General features: G+C 55.3%; 1 long non-coding RNA gene across 1 annotated transcript; it reads right to left on the minus strand.

Moving 5' to 3' along the window:
- Positions 1-4870: 4870 nt before the first annotated feature.
- On the minus strand, positions 4871-12476 carry LOC135316844 (uncharacterized). Its single transcript, XR_010376069.1, has 3 exons — positions 12211-12476; positions 6619-7351; positions 4871-5209 (listed from the first exon to the last, which is right to left on the minus strand). It is a non-coding gene; the product is annotated as an uncharacterized LOC135316844 (long non-coding RNA).
- Positions 12477-15090: the final 2614 nt, after the last annotated feature.

Here is a 15090-nt window from a genome sequence, read left to right on the forward strand (position 1 = left end):
GAAACAAGCTGCTATGAAATGACTCAGCCAAGGCAAACCCTTCCCCCTAACACCTTGTGCTGGTGTTTGACCTATGACCTGGCAAAGGGAGATTGCTAATAATACCTGCATTTTATATAGCACTTTTCTTCGGGAAATCTCACAGTTTTACACAGAAGTATTTGGAGCTCAAGGCTTCTAAGGATGTGTCAAGGACAGAGAGTTTTGGTACCCAGGAAGGCAACTTGGGAAGGATCTATCGCCAGGACAGAGCTGCTAAACCAATCTAGTAAGAAAGCAGTGATGGCTGTGGTTAATTTGCCATTGATAGGGTCCAGAATAAACACCCCAGAGGTCTAGTAAACATCCCAGGGAGGGAGTTTTCTCTTTCACAGCTGTGGTTTCAGGTTAGCCAGAAGAGTTTAGATGCTACAGCCCCATTTTATGATGTGCCCCAGAGACTGGCAGGAGCACAAGATGTCTGTGAGAGCAGCTCATGCCATGCCAGGCGGAGAGCCCCATCCCAGTGTAGGAGGACCGAACTCTGGCACTGCAGCCAAAGCAAGTGCCCAACCCTCAGGGAAGTCCATGGAGGGAACCAGCGAGGCCTCACATGCTGGGGACAGCTCAGAAATAGCCCCAAGCTGCGCAGAGGAACGCCTGGGGAGAGCTGGTGTGTACACTGCAGGCTTTGTCTCAGGCAGGTCGGCTGGGTGTGTGCTTCCTGGCATACAATTCCCAGATTAGCAGGAGCCGGGCTGCCAGCGGCTCCTCCGGCCCGGCTGTGAATGAGCTGCTCGGGGCTGGGAACCGCTGCCGAGGTCAGTGGTTCAAGCACCCGGAGCTGGCGAATGGCTCAGGGAGGAGGCAGGGGATGGGACGAGGCGAGGATGCGGGGATGGGACATCTCCCTCCATGCACCCAAAGGAAAATGAAGGGGCAGGGGGGCACTTCTCCACCCTGTGGAGACAAGACATCCCCCCCGACTCCTCTCCGATACCTCTATAAGAGGTTGGCTTTGTTTTTCAGCCCCAGGGGATGGAGGCCACCACTGGCCAAACTAGACAAGGCAATCTCAGTGCCCCTTTTGCAGCGGATGGGGATCAGAGGCAAAGACTTGTCTCTTCTTACTCCAAAATTAATAAATAAAAACCTTAAAAGCCACAGAGAATAACTAATGTGGAAAACATGAAAAAGCTGGAGAGTGGAAGGATTGGGAAAGGATAAAAAGTAATTCAACACAGAACTGTTTAGTAAGGGAAAATGAATAATCAGAGGGAGAAGTGAGAACAATTTATTCACACTAAATGCTTAATCTAAAAAAAAACCCAAACAAACAAAAAATCCCCCAAAAACCAAAAAACCAAACCAAAGCTAGGCTGTGCCAGCGTGTGGGGTGAGACTCACGGGTCCTTCCCAAGGAGCAGGAAAGGAGAAAGCAAAAAGGGAAACGTGGTATCTTCATTAAAAAGCAACATAGGGACAAGAAGAGGAAAAAGCTGGAGCTGAGGATCTCTTTGGGACAGGCCTAAGCCTGGCTGATACCGGGTTGGGGAGCAAAGAGGAAGCATCAGTCTCTCCTCTGGGAGGGCTGCCGATGTGGGGTGGTCTGTCGGGGGCTGCTCCCCACCTCTACCGGGAGCTGCATCTAGAGACGGAAAAGGATGCACGTCTCGGGGCCTGAAGCGGCTGATGCAGAGCGGCACTGCCTCCCAGCAGCCCTGCCGCCCGCTCCCACGGCATGACGGGGCTCCTGGCGTGGCCCCGTGCCCCAAAACCAGCTCTTCCCTTCCATTACCTGCAGCTGCTGGGCAGCGCAGGGCCCTGGGGCACGGGGCTGTGGGCACCTCCGGCATCTCTCGCTATGAGAGCCAGACCCATACCGGCACGTTGCAGCCATTAGCATGGAGCAAGGCTGCTCCAGCACCCCATGGCACCCAGCTGCTTGCACCCCTCCAGCCTCCAGCCCCATTTACTCCCTCAGGGAAGCTGGACACCAGCGACTCCCTGCTGACTACAGCTCTGGGAGCCATGCCAGGCATGCCCCTGCCTTCATCTGCCTGTGAAGACTACGCTTATGAATCGGTGTCTGTTTGCAGACGCCCCCTCAGAGGCTGAAAGGATCTACTGTGCAGGATCTCAGGATCAGACCCACGCCCTGGAGCTCATGGCAGACGGGTTCAGACAGAGAGGCATCCCTGTTAAACCCTGGGTGCTCTCCTAAATGCTCAAAGCCTGAGCCTACCCACACACTGCAGAGTGAGGTGGCTGCAGAGCGAGCTGAGCACAGAAGAAAAGAAAAAAAATTAACCAAGCAAACAACCCAGTAAAACTCCTGGCCCACACGGCGTGAGACAAAGAAACCGCCTCCACACTCCATTTTCCAATGGTATTTTGGAGTTTCCCAACCCCCCTGTTGCAGCTACTCAAGACAAGACAATACATCTGGTCTTTGGATGAGGGAGAAGATGGGATTCTGCAAAGTGACCCCAACGCACGTGTGCCTGGTGGGCAGTGAGGGCAGGCAGCCCCCCCAGCACCCCCTTCCCACCTCCCAGACATGCTCTTCCTGTGCCTGGAGCGGAGGAAGTTGCTTTTTCCTCTCTCCCGGGCTGTCCCTGCCTTCAGGAGGAGCGTGCTGGCGTTCAGTTGCTCTTGGCTCACACCAGGAGTGGTAACCAGCACCCAGAGCTGCCTTCGCAGAGCCAGGCTTGGAAACTCCCCATGCTTCCCCCCCACGGGGACGGAGGGATTCCATAACCAGTGGTTTGGTTTGCCCAGACCCCTCGTCAGCCCAGATTTCAGAGGCATTTAGAAATATGCCCCTGATGATGTGGTGCTTTGGAGGGGAGGAGTTGGTATGCAATCTCTTTTATGAAAGGGGAAACTGAGGCAGGGAGTGCAGAGCCAGTCTTCTCAAAGCGGGGACTTAAAACTGGGCTTATTTAATAAATAGCCTCACTAAAACATGCTGGTTTTTTCTGCAGAAGCCACCAGCTTTGCTAAAATGGATTTATGGGCCTGACACTATGCAATTTTAAGCATATTTTGCTTAAAACCGAGTGCCTTGCCTGTGGTCCCACAATTGCTTGGTGAAGGAGACACAAATACAGCTGTGACCACAGAGCACCATGGCGGCACATGGAGCCAAGAGATGTCCTGTGTCAGGGCACCGATGGCATTTTTCTCTTCTAGACTGACCTCAGCCTCTTCCAGGCGTTCCTGCTCTGCTTGCTGCCAGCTCTACCCAGCTTCTCCCAAAGCAGCCCATGGCTTCTCCTGCTCTGTCTTCAGAAAACCTCAGTTAGAGAAAGGAATATGTCAGAGACGCAGCAAATCGGAATAACGCTCTCAATGTGTCCTCACAGCCAGGGATCGACCCCAGATGCTGACCGCTCGGCCACACCACCACAGACCTGCAGGACCTTATAAGCAGGTTGTCCCAAGCTTCTTCCCTGCAGAGAGTTCTGCTGCCACGCTTGAGCGCTCTCTATGCAGACACGGCAAGGATCTGAGAGTCTGCTCAGGGTGCTTGTGGGAGCCCCATGCTTCGGGGCTCACACCCAGGACATGATGGGTTAGATTTTTTTTTACCCGATTGGGAAAAACACCCAGGAGACCATGGTGTGCCTCCCAGAGGGAAGGGATGGGAGCTCTATTATTTGAAATATTTCAAATCCAGTGGGCAAAGTTGGAGGCAGTGGTTTGGACAGAACAATTCTGTGCTGGGGACAAAGGTGAAAAGGAGGAAGGTCTGGCAGTCCCTTCCCTCCCCTCTTGCTGGAGCCCATACTATGGCACTCAGCTCCCACACAGATTTATCAGCCTTCTGATAGATACTTGCAGTCACAGAACCTCCCCCCTCTCTTCCCGTATTTATACAACAGACTATCAGAAGGTGTATTTATGAGTTATTTTGTCCTAAACAGATTATAGCTTGACAGCTCTTCCAATGCCTGAAAAACATAAGCTGGCTTATGTTGGCTTCTTTGGACACAGCAAACAGACGGTTTGATTAACGTCCAACATGCTCCAATAGCTATTACAGGAACAAGGCCCGGATCTGTTGTGGGTTTTTTAATCAATTTGATAAATCTGGTGCATGTGAGAAAGCGCTTTGCCTGAAGCCTCATATTCTCTTTTCATCCAGAGCTCAGAGACAGCACATCCATGATAAACTCGGCCTGGAGGCACCCATGGCGTTGGCACAGAGGCTGCGCTCCGCGGGGAGCTGGGACGTGGCAGCTCCGACCTCGGCCCCCGGGCGCTTGGCACTGCCACCGCCTGCATCCTCCCACCCAGCCCGACTGGGAGAGGTGTCTTGCCTCCCCCAGCAACCCCAGAGGGAACCAGGAGGAAACTCTGTGAATAAAACCTGATGAACAACAGGGGGTTCGCTGTTCCTTTTCTGCAATCGCTCTCTGTACCACGGCATCCCTGGAGAGCCGTCGCACCCTGTGAGCCGGCTGCTGCTGAGCCGGGCAAGCTGGACCAGCTCCCTCCCGCCAGCGAGCAGCGGGGCGGTGATGCTCCAGGGCAGCACGGGGAGCGGAGAGCAGCTTTCCCCTAGTCACATCCTCCGGACAGTTAAGCAGCGCTGCGGCGAGCTGGACCGCGGCAGGGGCGGCGGGTGCGTGCTGCCGGCTCCCCAGCCGGGGCTCACGGCCGGCCGGCGCGACCCACCGCCACCCACGCTACAGCAGCCCCGGGGCCGGGGCCGGGGTCCTGCATTCGCCGAGGGTTTGCGGGAGGCGAGCCTGCCCACTCCGGCAGCACCCGCGCTGCGTGGGGCGACCGGACCTGCAGGCTAACGGAAAGCCTCTTTGGCCCGTGCAGAGATTGTCCCCCGACGCCCCCCATCCTCCTGTCCCCACCGTCCCCTGCTCCCCGCAGCCTGGACCCAGGGCGGCCTCGCACGCACCCACGGGTGTCCGTGTCACCCCGCTGGGTTAGCCGGGCTCGGCTCGGTTGGAAGTCGGAGAGTGCCATCTGGTGCTTCGAGGAAATTTCTCTCCCCGGCAGGTTTCCGCAGCTCTGCTGAAGGGCTGGGGGGAGCCAGCGGGGGGTTCTGCTCCCACCCTTGTCGGGAGAGAGCGGAGGAGCTCGCCTCTCCACCGGGGCCACGTCAGAGGGCTCTGCAGGCAGGAGGGGGACAACCAATGATGCAGGTCTTCAAAAGAGACTCCTCTCTGCTTTCCAGCTCCATCAAACTTCCCGGGGCATGAGGCTGCTGAGAGAAAAAAAAAAAAAACCCAAAAGATTGTGTCAGAGTGGACAAAATGTCTCTGCTCGACAGCTTGATTCTGATGTAACGCTAATTCCAGTAGCTGCTCTTGAAAAAACCTCTACCTCTTCTTCCCCCCGCCCCCTCCAATTTATCCAGAGATCTCAGAGTGCTTCATGCAACTCCTGACACAGATGGGAAACTGAGGCAAGCCGGGGAAAACGTTGGCCCCGGGTCACGTAGGGAGGGAGTGACAAAACCCAGCTGACATCTGGTCTCCAGGCTCCCACGCCCTAACTGTTGACTTCGCTCTTGTCTCCTGTATTTTGCCAGGCAGCAGCAGGATCTGTAGCATGGTTATGCTGTATAGAAAGGAAATCTATTAAAGAAACCCAGCTTTTAAACAGCTTCAGGCAGCTCCCCAGGCTACTGTTAAAACCCTGCTCTGGAGTCCCTCTTTGCTGTCTGGAACAAAATACTGACCATTTCTCAAAAAGCTGATTTAATGCACTGCACCATCCAGCAGAGAGGGGGCCTAATTTGTCTTGTATCTACGTGCTGCACCATTCACACCCCACACCCACACTCGGGCAGAACAGCTTTATTAAACCACCAACCTGTCCGCCACCCCAGCTACTTCCTGCAGCTCTACCAGGTCCTGCATCTTTTTCAGCACCTCTCAGAGCCCTGACCGAGCAGCTGGAGCCTCTGCTCTGCTGCAGGTTTGTTTCTCTGCTGCAAACCTGCTCTGATTATGTTGTCTGGATTGGAGACGCCCATCCTGTTCCATCTGTGGTCTCCTCTGGGCTTGCTCAAGCTGTCTAGCAGATATCTGGAGAAACCACTGGCATCCCTGACCTGACCCTCATCTCAGATGAAGACCTAGTCTGCAGGGGCATCTCTTACTCTACCTTGGATCACATGTTAGGGAGATCCAGGAGGTATTAGAACAGGATTGGTAGGGATGGCAAGATAATTTTGCACATACAGCTTGTTCCAGGACTGTTCGGTAATCAGTTACTCCAATTAAGCAACCACAGTCACAGTGGGGGTCTGTAAGAAGACCAGGAAGGGAACCCCAAAGGCCTGGCTCTTGCTGCTATCCCTATTTCACTCCCATCCATCCCATCTCAGCAAACGCCCCAGTGCCACATGCTGCCCATCACTGACCAGCAGCATCCCGAGACCATTCCCTGTTCAGCTGGAAAGGACCACGGAGGTACAGAGGAACTTCAGAGACACCCCTGAAAGCCCACAGCCTGTGATGCAGTAGTGCCTTGGCAGTGCCAGGGATGAGTTTTAGCATAGCCCACACTAATCTTTTCTAAGGCCTGGGGCACTTAGATCTGCCTGCACATAGATCCTATTCAGGAGGAATCACCGCCTTAGCCCATGCTCCATGTCCTTTCACCAACCTTATATGAAGTCCATCGATGTCTGTTTATGTTGAAGAGCCTGTTCCACTGGGACAGCTCTGCTTTCGGGGATCCTGCACCCTCATCTGCTGTTTAAAACAAGCCTAGAGAACACAGTGACTCCCCAGAGCTGTCACCTCCCTTCCTACACGTGGTCCTTGGTGCGGCAATCAAACGTGCCCCCAGTGGAGTGTCTCAAAGAGGATATCGTGCCGGGTCCAGATCCTTCAGTACCAGCAAAGCAAACGGACATATTGCCAGGCACACTGGGCATTGAATTGAGTGGGCAACTGGCTGAACTGCCCCAGCCCCTCCCATCCCCTGGGCAATTTTCAGTGCTCTCTGCCCTGGCCCTTGGGTACTCTCCCCAGTGATCCGACTGCCTCGGCAACCCACCTGGTTGGTCTTCTCCAACACACAGCTTTGACGCCAACGTTTAGCCAGCAGACAGCGTGCAGCACTAGCCCCAAGGCTTATACCCAAAAGGCAGCATATAGACTGGCAGAAGGGCTCCTCAGGACTTCTCCCACCAGCTATCTGCCCCAGGCAGCCTTTGAGTCATCAGGGATTGGGAGGGGGTGGGATTTCCTTTCTCTCTGAGCTGTCCTCTCGCCTTTCAGGAGCTGCTTTTTCTCCCATTCAGCATCAAAGTCCACAGAAAATATCTGCCCCGGGGCTTGCGCCGCAGGTAACATCATCACCATCAGCACCCAGACCTTGAAGGAGCCCATCCCTGGAATCAAAGCACAGTTAGGTGTGTTCACACAAAGGCCAGCAGGACCAGCATTGCAATTTCTGACCCTCTTGCAGCAACGCTAACGCAGCTGGATCTTGCTGCATCCTTTGTCACCAGCCTAGAGAGGCCGAGGGCTGTAACTGGGGTTTCTGGTGGGTGCCACAGTCCATACAGAGCTGCCTGGGGACCTTTGGGGAGGTAAGAGCAGCACTAGGAATGGAGCCTGCCTGCTGTGGATGCAGGATGCCCTGAAGCTGTTTAGGTTCTGGAAGCCAACTGCAGCCTTGCTGCAAACACCGGGCTCATTTTGGTGTTTTAAGGAAGTAAGGGGAAAATGGGGTTTTATAAAATCCAAATGAGCAGCTGTTTATAAAGTCCAAACAAGCAGCGTTCTGCAAAACACCGGCTGCTCGGGATCTGGCAAGACCGATGCAGCCAAGCAGGCTTCTCCCTACCCCTCCAGGCTATCCGTGCCTATGAGGACACGCTCCCTCGATAGGGACACTGAAGCAAGCCAGGACTTTGGCACCACGTCACCCCCCCACCCCAATGCTTAATGTCTCCAGAGCTTTGTCACCAAAAGCTTCTGGCATGGCTGTCCCCTCCTCGCTGGCCACCCCGCTGCCTGCACGCTGCCGGGCTGGGCTGCCGGCAGGAGCGTCCACCGTGTCACCAGCCTCCACCAGCTCTGTGTCGCGGGTGTTCAACGACGGGCAGCTTCTGCTCGTGCTGCTCCCCAGGGAGCCGGCGAGGCTGAGCGCCGCCAGCTGCCCCAGCAGCGGCTCCATGCTCTCCCCCTTGGCATCTCCCTCGGCACCCTCCCAGGGCTCCCAGCATGGAACTGGGCTGCCAGCTGCCCTGGGCTGCTGCTGCCCCCAACGGCACCCAGCTCTTGCCCCTCCACTCTGGGCTCCTGTGTCCCCCGCATGCTTCGCGGGAGCCCAAAGAGACTCCTGAGGAGCTGGAGCAGGGAGGAACGGCTGGGAGCCCGGGTGGCCGACGGGGCATCCATCGGTGCCAGAGCTGGCAGCTGGTGGCTCAACGGCTCAGAACTGGATTTGAATCAAACAGCCCCAAACCGCCCGGAACTCAGAGCTGTGACACTAAGGCAGTGACAGGGGTGTGAAACGAGGCTGGGGGGAACAGACAGGGGACAAGACGGCACCCAGAAGGGCAAGAAATGCACAGCCCAGGGCTGGGAGGGAGATACAGACCAAGCAGAACCCAGGGCTGGTGGAGAAAAGGAGCCCCAAAAAGCAAAGCCTCCCTTCTACCCCCAGTGACTGGTTCTTGCAGCATCCCCACCTCTGCCGGGGTTTGACCTAGCCCTGAATTTTCACATCAGCAAGGGAGGGCAGGAGGAAGGGGGAAGGCTCGTGAAAACATACGAGAACTCCTCCAGCAGTGCAGTACTGTGGCCAAAGAATGATAAAAAACCACTATTTCTGCCGGCAGTAGCAGAGGAAACGGCTTTTAAAGCAGCGTCTGCGTTTGCCATCGCAATATGATACATTCATGACAATAATGGCAGGAACCGAAACAGCAGCAAACTCAAGGACCCGTTTCCCAACCTCAGGCACATTTCCAATGCCTGTTTTCCTAGTTCCACAGCCTTGGGCAGGGGCATGAATTTCCCTGCAATGTTCCTGTGCCCGACAGAGCCATGCTACAGCTGCAGTAATGCTGGCATAAAGCTGCTCTCTCTGGTTTAACATACCCCTTGCAGAGGCATGCTGGTAGGAGTTCAGCTTCACTTCTAGGCTAGGAGTTTCTCCTGGCTGACTCTGCCAGTGTCTGCTCATCCTTGGCTCAGCTAGTCCACAAGCTGCTGGCTGCAAGAAGGGTTTTTTCCCTCCCCCCAAAAACCCCCTCATCTAAACCTGCTGCATCATCATGACTGGTTGAAACTGAGATTCTCCCACCCTCCTGTTTCCTTTCCTCAGTGAGCACAGGTCACAGCTCCTGCAAAACACCACAAAAAGTGTGTTTTCACATCAGCCCCTTGCTCTTGCTTGCACAAGAGGGCTGGGGATGCACAGGTGAGCGCAGCTCCCTTCCCAGCAGCAGCACAGATTTAGACTACAGCAACAAATTGGTGAAACCACATCCTAAAACGCCACACGAATCCTGAAACCAGAGGCTCCTTCTCTGCAGCTGCTGTGCACCTCTTATTTACACCAGCAAATATATCTCTTTATTTACACCAGCAAAAGGGGCTGCCGGTGGAAGCAGGGAACGTTTCACATCAGCGATCGCAAAGCCAGTGCAGCACAACCAGCTGGGAATTTCTTCCCTATTGCCTCAACATTTTAAAACCACTGCAATAGCAAGGCAGGCTGTCTGCACCAGCAGAGCCACACGCAGGAATCAGACCATTCATCAAATGATCACCTAAATGCTTGCCAGCGTCATTTCTTGATGTCCATATGGGCCATTCCCATAACAGAGCTGGTGCTTTCAAACTAATTTCCCTTTATCCCTGGTATCTCCCTGCCTCTTTAACACTCTCCAGCAGTCGTTGGCAGACATTGCCATACGCATTCTTCCTGCCCACCACACCTCAGTCCCCACAAGCTCCTTGCTGTACTTGCTGTGGGCACAGGGGAGTTGTCCAAGCCTCCTGCACAGCTTATTTTCCACTACTTTTGCTGCTCGTGATTAGAATCAGCTACAAATATCATACACCCGGTGCTCACCCAGTACCACTTTCCCGGCTGATTTTCTACAGCCATGGCACAGAGGTGTAACGCAACGTGTTTGAGGTGGAAGAGAAGCGGTTTGCAAAAAGGAAGAAGGATGTTGGATGACACAAGCTTTTGCAAAAGTTCTCACCTGCACTGCCGCCTAATGAGGTAATGCTAAGGGATGCTAAATCTGAAATGGTGGTGAGGCCCAGGAACAGCCCAGATTGATGTAACGTGGTGGAGGGAAGTACAGGATTCATCCTGCTGCAGCCGGCACATCCCAGTCAGCCTGCGCTCGTATTCACCCTAAAATGTGGGCACACATCACGCAGGCTGTGGGCAAGAACAGCCACCAGCACAGATCAGCAGGGGCACTGGGATAACCCAGAGGTAGGGACATTCAGACCCAAACAACCCCCACTGCTACATTCACCACCAAAACTCACCCCAAGGCTCAGCGCAGAACGAAGGTTGGTGGTGGGACCTCGAGCCCCCGCGGACTATGGGTTCCTCTGTGAGCACACACTGGGAAGAAGGCAGACCCCTTGCTACCAGGCTGATGGGGACAGTCCCCGTTAGCTGTTTCCTCACCTTCCTCTGCCCCGTGGTTAGTTCTACCCCTCTGAAAGGCTGGAGCACACTTCTCCTGGCCCCAGCACACCTCTCCCTGCCCCTGGCCCCCACCATCACTGCAGGTATCTTTTGCTTCACCCTCCACAACCTGCTTTTCATTGCTGTCGATGCAGGTACCGCCCTCAGACAGGCCTTCCAAGGCCCTGTCCCCAGCAGCCCACACCTCCAAGGGGAGAGGACATCTCTGGAGCCAGAGCAGGGCTCTCTGCACCCACAGGCCCATTTTCCCCAGCAAAGCTCATCCAAGAAGTCAAAGATTCAAAAAATCTCTCTGTTCGGCTCCCGGGCAGGGAGCATCCCACAGGGCATGTCGCTTCAGGGCAATGGTAACATTGGACAGACAGGTAATTTGATGATTAGCAGATAGGCATTTGGTCTGGTCCCAAACCCCTGCTTATCTGGCATTTTCAGCGCCAACAGTGAGGTCCCTAGCAGTCTCCCAAGGAGCCAGGGGAGGGAAAAGCAGCTGGAGCAGCTTGCTGAGCCTCCAGCAAAGCTGTCTTGCCCTCAAGGGTAAATCATGCCATTTCCTCCAGCCACTGAATTTAGGATTTTTCCCAACCTCAGGGGATTTAAATCTCCTAAGTCACTTGGTGTGAACCATCTTTGCCACCCCCGGCTTTTTTTCTGGTGGATCAACACAGAAGTTTCCTACTAGAAACCAGAAATACTCTGAAAAGGACTCTAACAGGGCTCCTGGCCCTACCTGCCGGGGAACCTGACAGAGGGCAAACCAGTCGTGCTGAGAAGCCGCAGCTTTAATAAAAAGGTCAGAAAGTAACTGGGGAACCCACGCAGAAGCCGAAGGCTCCCGGAGAATCGTGGCGAGGAGGGTGCTGGGGTGTGCTCTGCCACCCCCGCACCGCTGGGCTCCGCAAAGCGGCCCCCAACCCTGCTCCCAGCAAACCCGCATCCAGGCCATGCCCCGGCCTCACCCCGACCCCCGGCGCCCCCCGAGGAGCCCCGGGCCCCGCCGCGGTGCTCGGCGCTGCACAGAGCCGCACCGAGCCGTTTTCCCACGCTCCGGCCGGGGAAGGTGCCTCTAGAGGGAGCTGAGCCCCGTCGGCGCCTGCATCTATGGTCTGGGTTGGGTTTCTTTTTTTTTTTTTTTTTTTTTTTTTTTTTGTTTCTCTTCTCTCTTCTTTTCCCTCCTCCTCCCCGGCCCTGCTCGCTTCCTTCCCCCGCGCCGCGCTCCGGGGAGGAGGCAGGAAAGGAGGCGGCGGGGATGGAGCAGCCACCCGCCGGGATGCGTTAGCTCCCCGGGACAGCCCGACCTGCCTGGTCCCCGCCGGGACGCGGTGAGTAACGGGAGGAACCCCCTCCTGTCCCCCCCCAAAGCCTCCCCCGGGATGGGTTATCTCTATCCACCGGGCCCGGGCGGGCGGTGCGGAGGGTGCCGTGAGCCCGGGCAGGGATGCACCGGGAGCCCCGGGGTGCCGGAGGGCTCCGGGGGTGCCCGGCGAGGCGGGAGGGGTGGGCAGAGCCGCAGGGCCTCATCCTGCACCGCCCGGTGAGCAAGGTTAAAGTACGCAGGGATACCTCAGCAAGCCGCACTCCGGGGTGTGCCATAGCCGGGCCAGGGCTGAAAGGTCACCTTCTGAGCTGGTCGTTGCCCCAAAGGGGGAATAGTGCCTTTTTAATAATATTTTCTCCTGCTGTTTTTTTTTTCCCCGCCCCTTGCGAGGCCGCAGCGGTGACAGCCGCACCCGGCATCCCCCTGCCAGGGCTCAGTGTAGGGATTCAGGGTCAACAGGGTCGTGTGGGCTGTTGGTGGGAAGAGCTGTGCCACGCTGAGACCGGGGTGACATCCGTTTCACCCCCTTCTGGGCTGTGACCTCGGACACGGGCATGGCACGCGTGGCTTTGCAGGCTCGCCTGCACGGCTGCCTGCAGAGTTTCCCGCCCAGCAGCATCAGGGACCTCCGGGACACGGGTGCATGGGGTTTTGGGGGGACCCTGGCTGCAATGTCTGCTGGGGCTTGTGGGCCAGCTGGACCCTGGTGCCATGCTGGGCGGGTAAACACCAAACTGGGCAAACTCACCTGTTTGCTCTTCTAAGTCAGGCTGGGAGGAGCAGGGCTGGTTCTGCACTGGCCGTGCAGGGCACAGGAGCCTTGTGGGGTCGCTGCCCTGGAGAGGGTTAGCTGCCCTTCATGCCGCATGATGGAATCACTCTCATGCGGATGCCCAGGGCCAGACCCGTGAAATGCTCATCCCAGAGGATGCCCCACACATTTCCTGGAACAGGATCTTCATAACATGTGGAGGGGTGACTTCAGAGCCCCATAGCTGAGCTTGTTCATAGGGATTATGGCTGCTCCTGCAAATCTTCTCCCCTCCTGCAGCTTCAATTCTGCCTCTCCATCTCTCTCTGGCCCAGTACCACTATCTTTACCCAGGCAGAAAAGTTGGGAGAAGTGGTGAATGTGTCATAAAGGCACACAGAAAATGTGTCAGAGACCTTTAAGCAAAGGAGATGAGGGTGAAATGAGAAACAGCTGAGGCAAAGGTCTTTTTTTTTTTTTTTTTAAATTAGGGAAGCCTGGCAGGTTCTAGGAAGGCTGATTGTTTGCATGGCATGTGCTCATTTATAAAGATAAGACTCCTGTGCCATCTTGGAGGTCTTGCTAAATCCACATCCTAGCTGCTGCCTGCTGCTTTTAACCCTTTATGGTCTCCTACAAGAGTGAAAGGTCAAGGTGGAGCTGAATCTTTTAACAGCTGCTGGGAGTCAGACACTGGTCCCAGTAACTTGCAGCCTCTTCCAAGCCCTGTCTTGAGTCCTGGAAAGCCCTCATTTTCTGCAGCCTTGGGCTGTCTTTAAGTAGATGGGTGTCATATCCTCCTTTGTGCTCCTCCCTGCTCTCCTCCAGCATGGTATTCTCTCTCATAACAAAGGGGCAACAGTGCAAATCAAAGGGGCATTTGGCTGGGAAGCAGGAGGAACGTAGGCAGCAGCGCTCTTGATACTGGAGGGGATGGTCTGAGATGCTTTGACCCCCAGCAGAGACTGGCAGTGAGCTGTCTTGGGCATTCGCTTGGTTTGCAGGAGTGGGAGTTCAGGGTCTTCCCCTGGGAGCAGGTTGGGGACCGGCAGCACGCTGGCAGGGATGTAGCTGCCAGTCCCAGATGCACGTGTGTGTGCAAAAGGGCTGCCGTGTCCCGTGTTGCAAGAGAAGAAAGCGCTGCAAGAAACTAAATTGAGAAGGAAACTGAAAATGAAAGTTCCTCTTAAATGATGGCCACAGTCGCAGCCTGCCACTTCCTAAGGGTTTGCCAGAGGGCAAGTGGCAAGTGTGAAGTGACGAGCTGCTTCTTGGGCACCGGACTCCTGTGCTCACCAGCCATCCTTCATACGGAGCAGTCAGGTCTGCATCAGAAATTCCCCGTTACTCACGGCTGAGGTCTGGGTCAGAGGCAGTGGGTTGATGTGAAACGCAACCGGTTGCACCTATGACCAAACTGTAAAAGCTCCGGAGGCAGCTGAACTCCTTGGCTGGATGCATCTGCATCCTCCCCAGCGCTTGGCACAGCCTCGGCTTGTAGCAGCATGAAGTACAGTCAAAATTCGTACCACTTTGCTTACCCATGAACTCCAGAGAGCTGCTCTGAGCCTGGTCTTGCTTGCCCTTGAAAGTCACTGAGGCCTTCCTATGCAAGGTGGGCTGCAGCTGGAGCCTTGCTAAGCGCCCGAGGAGAGGCTGGGGATGGCAGCGGAGGAAGCGCAGGAGGACTTCCTCTGTGGAGGAGGGGATGGGGGCACGTTCATCCGCTCCAAGCACTCCCTGAGCTGTCTCCACCTCATTCCAGAGCAGAGAAGAGCAAGGAGAGGAGCAGCTCTGGAGCCCAGGTCTCTGCTCATCTGGGCAAGTGGGAGCCAGCTCTCCTCCCAGCTGCACCCTCTGTCCCAACTGCTGATTCTCGTTGCATTTTCAGCTTTTCCTTGTATGGGGATGTTTGAGGTTGGGGAGGAAAAGGGAAATCCTGTCCTCGGAGGCGCGTAGGAAAAACCAGCATCTCCATCTGTGTGTCACTGCAGCTCAGGCTCCCTGAATGCAGCTGGCTTTCTATCCCAGTTCTATTTGATGGCTGAGAAGCTTTGCATTTCCAGGCCCCCATCCCCACCTTGACTGCAGGCGGTACTTCACATAACTGCTTATGGCCTCAAGTTACTTTTTCTTCTGAATAATCTTCAGTGTGAGGTTTTAAGCTGGGACCGTGTGTTGCTCTTATTTATCCATAACCAGACCTTTTTAGAATTTTTGCCCCAGATACAATTTAAACTTCTGGGTGTGGATGTGTCTTCATGAATTTAGACCAGGTGCAAATCAGAAAACCCACAAGTTTAGCCCTGAAGTGTGGCCTGGGAACATGTACTGGCATGCCAGGCGACAGGCTAGGACCTGCAGTGATCTGCCT

Source organism: Phalacrocorax carbo, chromosome 23 (genome assembly GCF_963921805.1).
Source record: "Phalacrocorax carbo chromosome 23, bPhaCar2.1, whole genome shotgun sequence".
NCBI classification, from domain to species: Eukaryota; Metazoa; Chordata; class Aves; order Suliformes; family Phalacrocoracidae; genus Phalacrocorax; species Phalacrocorax carbo.